The sequence below is a fragment of the Raphanus sativus genome, chromosome 3, assembly GCF_000801105.2.
Source record: "Raphanus sativus cultivar WK10039 chromosome 3, ASM80110v3, whole genome shotgun sequence".
In the NCBI taxonomy this organism is placed as follows: domain Eukaryota; kingdom Viridiplantae; phylum Streptophyta; class Magnoliopsida; order Brassicales; family Brassicaceae; genus Raphanus; species Raphanus sativus.
In genome coordinates, this window is record NC_079513.1 from 10,688,267 (window position 1) to 10,696,029 (window position 7,763).

A 7,763-nucleotide genomic window follows, 5' to 3' on the forward strand; every position below is an offset into this window, starting at 1 on the left:
TACAGATGGCTTACTAACCGAGTTGAGTTTTGATAAAATATTTAATTCGATGTGACTTGAGATATATATATATACTAGATCTCGACCCGCGCTTTGGAAGCGCGGAATATTTTACGATGAAAAATTTCACTAATAACTTAACAAATATTTTGTTAACTTTTAAAGAGTGTGTATTTAAAATATTTTTGCATTTAAATCAGTGTTTTTAAATTCAACCCGATTGTGATTATACCGGTTAATCCGGAGATCTAACAATTCAATTTAGTTTTTTTAAATATTCATATTAAAAATTACTAAAACCCGAGACTAACCGATTGAACTGATGGATGACCGATATGTAATCTAATTTGATTGAAATTGTAATAGTTTCATAATTTGTAATCTTATAATCCAACTTTAAAGTTTATTATTTTGTAATTTATGAAATTATGACGTTTCTACAAAATTTTAAAGAGAAAATGATGGATATAAAATAAATAAGATTAATTATTGTATTGTTTGGAAACATTGATAGTAGTATATAAAATATATTGTTTGGAAATATTGATAGTAGTATAAATAAATAAGTATATTGTTTGGAAACATAGATAATAGTATAAAGAAAGGAACATTAGTGATTTAATGTAAGTTTAACTATAAAGTATAAATGTGTATTTAATTTAAAAACTTATAAAATAAATGTTAGGTCCAACAAAATGTTTCTGTTTTAATAAGATAGATATATAAGCATTCTAGCCTATCGATTATTGTTTAAAATTTTCTATATCTTAGCAGGATTCAAATCGAGACTATACAATTTTTATAAATGATTGGATAGGCCTGGCATTTTACCCGGATCCGAGGACCCGACCCGGAACCGACCCGAAAATACCCGACCCGGAACCGACCCGAAAAATTATAAGTACTCATATGGGTCTTTTTATTTTGGATCCGCGGGTCTTGGGTAAGACCCGGACCCGAACCGAGACCCGATCGGGTACCCGAAATACCCAAAATTTATTTTATATATTAGGTATATTTGGGTGATTGGATATATTTTTGGTATTTCTAATCTTTTTTTAAGTTTTAGGTTCGTATTTTCGGGTATAATTTCAAATTTCGAGTGTAATTTTAGATTTTCAGAAAATATAATTTGGGTATTCAGATATTTTTTGAGTTTTCAGGTCTGATTTTAGGTAAATATTCAGGTACTTTTACGGTTTTTCGGGTACTTTTCGAGTTTTCGGGTCCAGTTTGGGTATTTCGAGTTTTTTTGGGTTTTATATACCCGAACCGACCCGGATCCGAATAATACCCGAATATTATAGGTGTTTTACGGGTACTGAAATTCTAGACCCGAACCGACCCGGACCCGACAAGACCCAACCCAGAACCGACCCGAAAATTATAAATACCCATATGGGTCTAAATTCCGAGGACCCGAAAGACCCGGACCCGACAAAATCCGACCCGAACCCGACCCGAAGACCCGGATGCCCAGGCCTATGATTGGATTTCAAGATTTCTCCATATTTTAAAACTAGATGATAACACGCACGCATGCACGGAATGAGTTTTTTTATACTAATGTTTGTTCGGTAAATGGTTTTAACATTTTGCAACATTACAATATTTATTGATTGTAAAATTATGAATACAAATGTTAGTATCTTAAATGTATTGTTGTTGAAGAGTTAACTTATTACAAGTCATTTTAATTATTTTAAAGACTTCATATGCACAATAAAAAAAGAATTAAGTTTTGCAGCTCACACAAATCACCAAAATCGAATATGCAAATTCGATTGTAAAACGAGGAAAGGGGGTTAGGTTTGTTGCTCTCGATTTATTACTATTGATTCTCCATAAATGATTTCATTTTCTGTCCCAATAAAATTGTGCTTTCGTTCTCATTTCGGTTTCACTAATATAAGTTTTTTTTTTCTTAAACTTATTCTACGATTTCTGTGAATTAAATAAGTGTCAATTTAAAAAGATGTGCAATTGTAAAAATTAGTTCCACTACATATATTACAGATACATATCTAAGAATAAAGTTTTTGAACAAAATCACCGGCAAACTGTATTTAAAGGTTAGTGTTCAAATCTAATAAATCAAGCTGTTATAAATTATAAGTGCATACTCCAAAGATAAATGTCTGTATAGTATATATTCACTAGCTTGGTCTAAAAATCATATAATTCTGGAACAACGAAACAAATTACTTATTTTATTAACCTATGTTTTTGAGGTTTAATTACTTAAGAGTATAACGATAAAAAATATTTATAATACCTTACTATTCTAGTATATGTAAACTATAGTATAAACTAAGAGTTGTTTGTTTTATTAAATGATAAACCAAAAAACTAAGAACTATTTGTTCACATGGATGCAAAGTTATCTGTTTGGTTTACAGAGTCAATATGAATCTGTTTAAGTTGATGACAAAAAAAAACTCAGAAAATTATAATAAATAGTTCAAATTTCTCATTCTTACAATTATAATAGCTAGATATGATATTAGGGAGAAATAAATATTCAACGAATGATCAAATGTCTCATTATTCAAACAAACTCAAGATGAGGTAATTGAAATATTGTTATGATATTTATTTAAAAGTTTTTTAGAAATAAAACTCAAAACTAAATTATTTAGTCTGAATGAAATATATATATATAGTGCTTCCAATTATTAAAAATCACTTCGATTTTAAAAAGTTTATTATGGATTGTCAAGATCAAATAACATATTAGAAACCACATATTTAAAAAATAATTTTTATACATTAAAAGTACATACATTAGAGTAATCACATTGATCAAAACCAATACATTTTGTTTATTTACAATCATGTTTTTGGTAAAGAAATAAAAATAATAATTTTATTTATTTTATATGGTATATAATTAAACTTTAGTGATATTAAAAAAATGGTATATTTTAATACAATATTTATTATTGACACTTTTTACTCATATGATTTTATTAACATTTGTATATTTTCTGTAACAAAAATTCAAACCATTAATGACAAAATTTTAATGTAAAATTTTTCAATATAAATTTAAACATTAAAATATTAAGATCTCAATAATTTTCAATGCAAATTTTGAAACTAAAATATTTTATATTTTTATATAGTAGATAATTTAATTTAAATGATATATACATATATATATAATGTGAATATCTTTTAATGAGACTTCATTTTATGCAATTTATGATCATTTGTATCTTGCTTGAATAAGAAACAAACCTGATCGCAAAATTTCCAATGTGAGAAGTTTACTTTTAAATTTTCTTTGAACACCAAAAGCTTGTATTAAAAATTAAACGCCCAGTGGACTAAGATGGCTACAACCCGAGAAAAATACGACTATAAACTGATAAGTTAGCATGACTAAAATATAACGAAAGATGGAAGTGGCTAAGGAGAGAAGAAACACTTAAAAAATCTTCACTTGTAATCCTAGCGCCCGCGTTAGATAGAACACACAGTATTCGAAATCATCCACGTTGAAGAACCCAACCAAAGGGTTTCGAGACCGGTTGAAAACTGTATCTAAAAATGCATGGATCTCCCAACGTTGCAATGTGACTTTTACCGTTTTTAGTAATTTATAGTTGTTTAAAAAAATTCAAAATATATAATATAAGAAAAAATATAATTTTGAGTATATGCTTAATGTGATTGTTTAATTTTTTAACAATATAAAATTAAAAAAAAAGAGGATACAAAAATTGTTATAAAATATATATGATTCATAATCACTGATTGTCATATATATATATATATATGTTAATCATATTAGATAATTTCTTAGCTTTTAATTAAGAGAAAAAATTATTTAAGGTAGTTATGTAGCTTTTTGTTTGATTATTAGTTTAATGAAAACTATAGCAGATATTTATATGGACCAACTTATTTTTCTAAAGATTCTAAGAATCATCTTAATGATGACACGTGGCTACAGAAATATGTTGTAATACTCCAGGACTAGTATACATGGAATACTTTAAGGGGGCGGGGAGGTGTATTCAATTTAACATTTGATGTAATTTGATTTTTAATAGAGTTTTAGATGATGTCAATAGGTTGCAGAGATTTATGTGATTTTTGTTAAACTATTCTAGAATATCATCTAAAACTATGAGATTTTGATTTTATTTTTTTTAACTAAGAAACTCCATCCAAACACCCTAACATCACCTGAAAAGTTTACTCTACAACTTAAAATATTTTCAATAACAGTAAATTTCAGAGTATTTTACGAAATGTCAAGTTCAATAACAATGAATTTTAAATGAGTTTTCAAAATTCATGTTTGAATAACAGTAGATTTGTCATTTTAATATAAATCACTTAAAACTCTCGGTTGAATACACCCCCCTAAGTAGATAGCCAGAGATTATATGATGATTTAGTGTATTATTCAGTGTTTTACAAGAAAACTTATAGAAACCCTATATGGTATAAATAATAAATTTATATAGTGAGTTATATAAAAATATAAATACTATATTATCAAAATAAAGTAGTGGTGATTTTTTCATGTATAAATTGTACTATTTAGTATTTAAAATAAAATTTATAAATGATATTACAATAACATTACTCAAAATTTAATTAATATATATATATATAAAATATCTTTTTAACTAAAGAAGGTCATTCCATTTCTCAATCATGAGATGATATCGAAAATCACACCAGAATAAAACAACCAACAAAATAAGATGTATATGAAAAAATTTAGCAATTTTATCTAAGAAATTACTAATTTCATTTTGGCTATAAGGTGTGTAGGAAACCTTGAAAGAACGAATCTCTTTTGTAGTTCTGCAATTGTCATTAACTCTGTTAAAAATTTGACCATGCTTGTTAATTCCTAGTCATGGTGAACAAATATTTGCACTCTGTTCCAAAGAGTAACATGTGGAGTTATGTAGTTTTTTTTTTCCATTATCCAGCAAAGTGCAAGTGCTTTAATCTATGAATGCAAAGATAACTCTCATCTTATTATGTTTTTTGAACCCATAAGTTGGGTTTGTCGAGACAGATCTTCCAAACTCATCCATAACCACACTATATTGCTAGGTATAAGTCAAAGAACCATTCACCACACATATATCATATAAGCATATGGCTTGTGGATCAATGAGTATTGTTTGCTTCTCCGCTATATTAAGCCGCTCATTTGCTGAGAACCAAGCATAACATTCTTCTTCTTCGTATTTTATCAGCTCTGAGAATCAAAGTCTATGCCTCCGAAAAAAAATTTTAATCCAACTTTCCAAAGATACCATATTATCTAGGAATAAAGATCTTTGTCGAGCTCTAGGTTTTCAAAATTGTTTTCCCACCATAAGAAATAATCCATGTTTGAGTAGACACACAAAAGCTGGAAGATATTTGACTTGAAGGAGTTTCTAAGAAAACTCATGCTTGTAAAGCCCGTGGATATTCGAAGTTTGCATCAGTGATAGATTCATCTGGCTCTCCACATCCTAGACATTGATTATCACATCACATATGAAGACATATAGGATTCTTTATAATTGTTACATGACTTGTTATTAGCTTCAATTAAAGATGATGCATCTTATAAGAGGCATTATATTTGAAACCAAAGGTCTGAAGCTTAGTGATAGTTGATTCCTAAATAACCTCCCTCCCATTCTTCGGGATACTACTAGCAAACCAATATCATGACTTAAAAATATACCAGCCACTCTTCGTGTTGTTTCAACAATAGGTATCTGGATCTGTAGTTCGGTTTACGGCCAAACTCCAAATTATCAGAATGTCTCCAGCTACCACAAATTATCCAACATGTCGATATCCCATTCTGTCATGACTGTTTTAATAAATCACTAATTGGCATTCTAGAATGCATAACCAAGACATTTGGCTGGCCGGTCTTGCATGTGTAGTCATAATCCATGGATATTTCCATGCTTTAACCTTGTAACCTGAGTGGATTTTTGGTCTACTTCGCAATGTCAATAGCAGTCTCACAGATAACATGCTTGTCTAAACATATGAGGTAGTATCTGTATAACTTTCCCACAATGGCGAGGTAAGCCTATAATACTTACCACGCAAAACCTTAGCTAATAGAGGATCAGAAAATTGTAATAATGTCCATAATTATTATGTCAACAGCGCCATGTAAAGTTCATAGACTGACTCATTAAGAAGCTGGACATAACATAGATCAGAAATGATATCGCAATAGATTTGGTTAAAACCTCATTTCCTCAGTTAAGTCTTATCTTCTATATTAAACCTCAGTTTTTGTTTAATTTGACTTTTAACATCAACTTTCTCTGTTTCTTTTTTTTTTGTAAAAAACTCACACTTGGGGTCAAATACACACTGGTCTTGTTCAGGAAAATTTTGAGGCGATATGTCAGCGACGTATGAAAGACATGGTTAGAATTTGTAGGAGGACTCAAAAGCAACCAAACTGGATCCACGATACTCTATGGGAAGAAATGACAGCGCATTGGGACACTCCTGAAGAGGAAAAAGAGTGAGACTACATCAGAGGCTCGTTTGTCTGACCGGAACGGACTTGGTCCACACAAGCACAACTCTGGCCAGAAGTCTTTCCAACAAATCGAACATGAGATGGTGTAAGCTATTTTCGCTCCTTCCATAAAAGTTAAACAATCTGTATCATTTAACCTTTACTTTGCTTTCTTTTTTTTTTTACCATTTTAGGTTGAGGAATCGGGCAGACCAGTTTCCCTTGGTGAAGTTTACATCAAGACACATACAAAAACGGTTGAGACCTATGTTGATTTCAAAGCAGAGCAGGTTGCAGAGATATATAAGAAGAACAGAGAAGCTAAGTTGACTGCCCTTGGGCCGAAAACTCACAGAGTTCAGATGGTGATTCCAATGATCCACAGCTCTCCATAGAGGAGGATAACGAGATATTCCTTTTGGTAAGCTGTGTCTTTTTTTTCTCTTTATACTTGATACTCTTTTCTTCTGGTTTATAGTAACAATTTGATTATTTTTTTGTAGTCTACTTTCACAATTGAAAGAGGACAATACTATGGCATTGGAAGCCTCCAGCAAACTCTCGTCAATGAAAAACGGAAGTACAATGAGTTCTCTTCTTCTGCATTCCTCGACATGAAGAAGCAGCTTGAAGAAGCTCACCGCAAAATAGAAGAGCAGACTGCTTCTAATGCAGCACAGGCTGCTACTATTGCAGAGCAGGGTGCAACTATTGTAGAGCAGGGTGCTACTATTGTAGAGCAAGCAAAGCAGATCAACGAGTTCTCTGTAGTGAAAAAATTTCTATCTGCAACTGATCATAGATTTGATGAGTTCGTATCTACTAATTCCACCACCTGACCATGATTTCTTGTTTATATCTCTAGGACATGAAACATGACTTTTGTTTAGTTGTTTTTTTTTCAAACTCTCGGTGTTTGTCTTTTCTGTTAACTCTCAGTGCTTGTTAACATTTTCAGGTTTAAAATTAATTAGTGTTTTCTAATTCACAATTTGTTTAATAAATATAGTTTTATTATATAGCATTACAAACAAGAAGAAAAAATAACAAAATTACCAATTAAAAGAAACAAAAAGGAGTCTGAATATAGTCGTAAAACAGTGATCAAAATAGCAATATTTTACGACTAAATAGCGACTCATAAAAAAATGTAGTCGCTAAGCAGTCACAGAATTAGTGACTAAAATTCGACTAAATTCTCGACTGATTTACGACTGAGAATACCGACTGATTTACGACTGCAACC

General features: G+C 30.3%; 1 pseudogene; it reads left to right on the top strand.

Annotated features, from left to right (window-relative positions):
* The first annotated feature begins 6,416 nt into the window (after positions 1–6,416).
* On the top strand, positions 6,417–7,356 carry LOC130509971 (uncharacterized; annotated as a pseudogene).
* Positions 7,357–7,763: the final 407 nt, after the last annotated feature.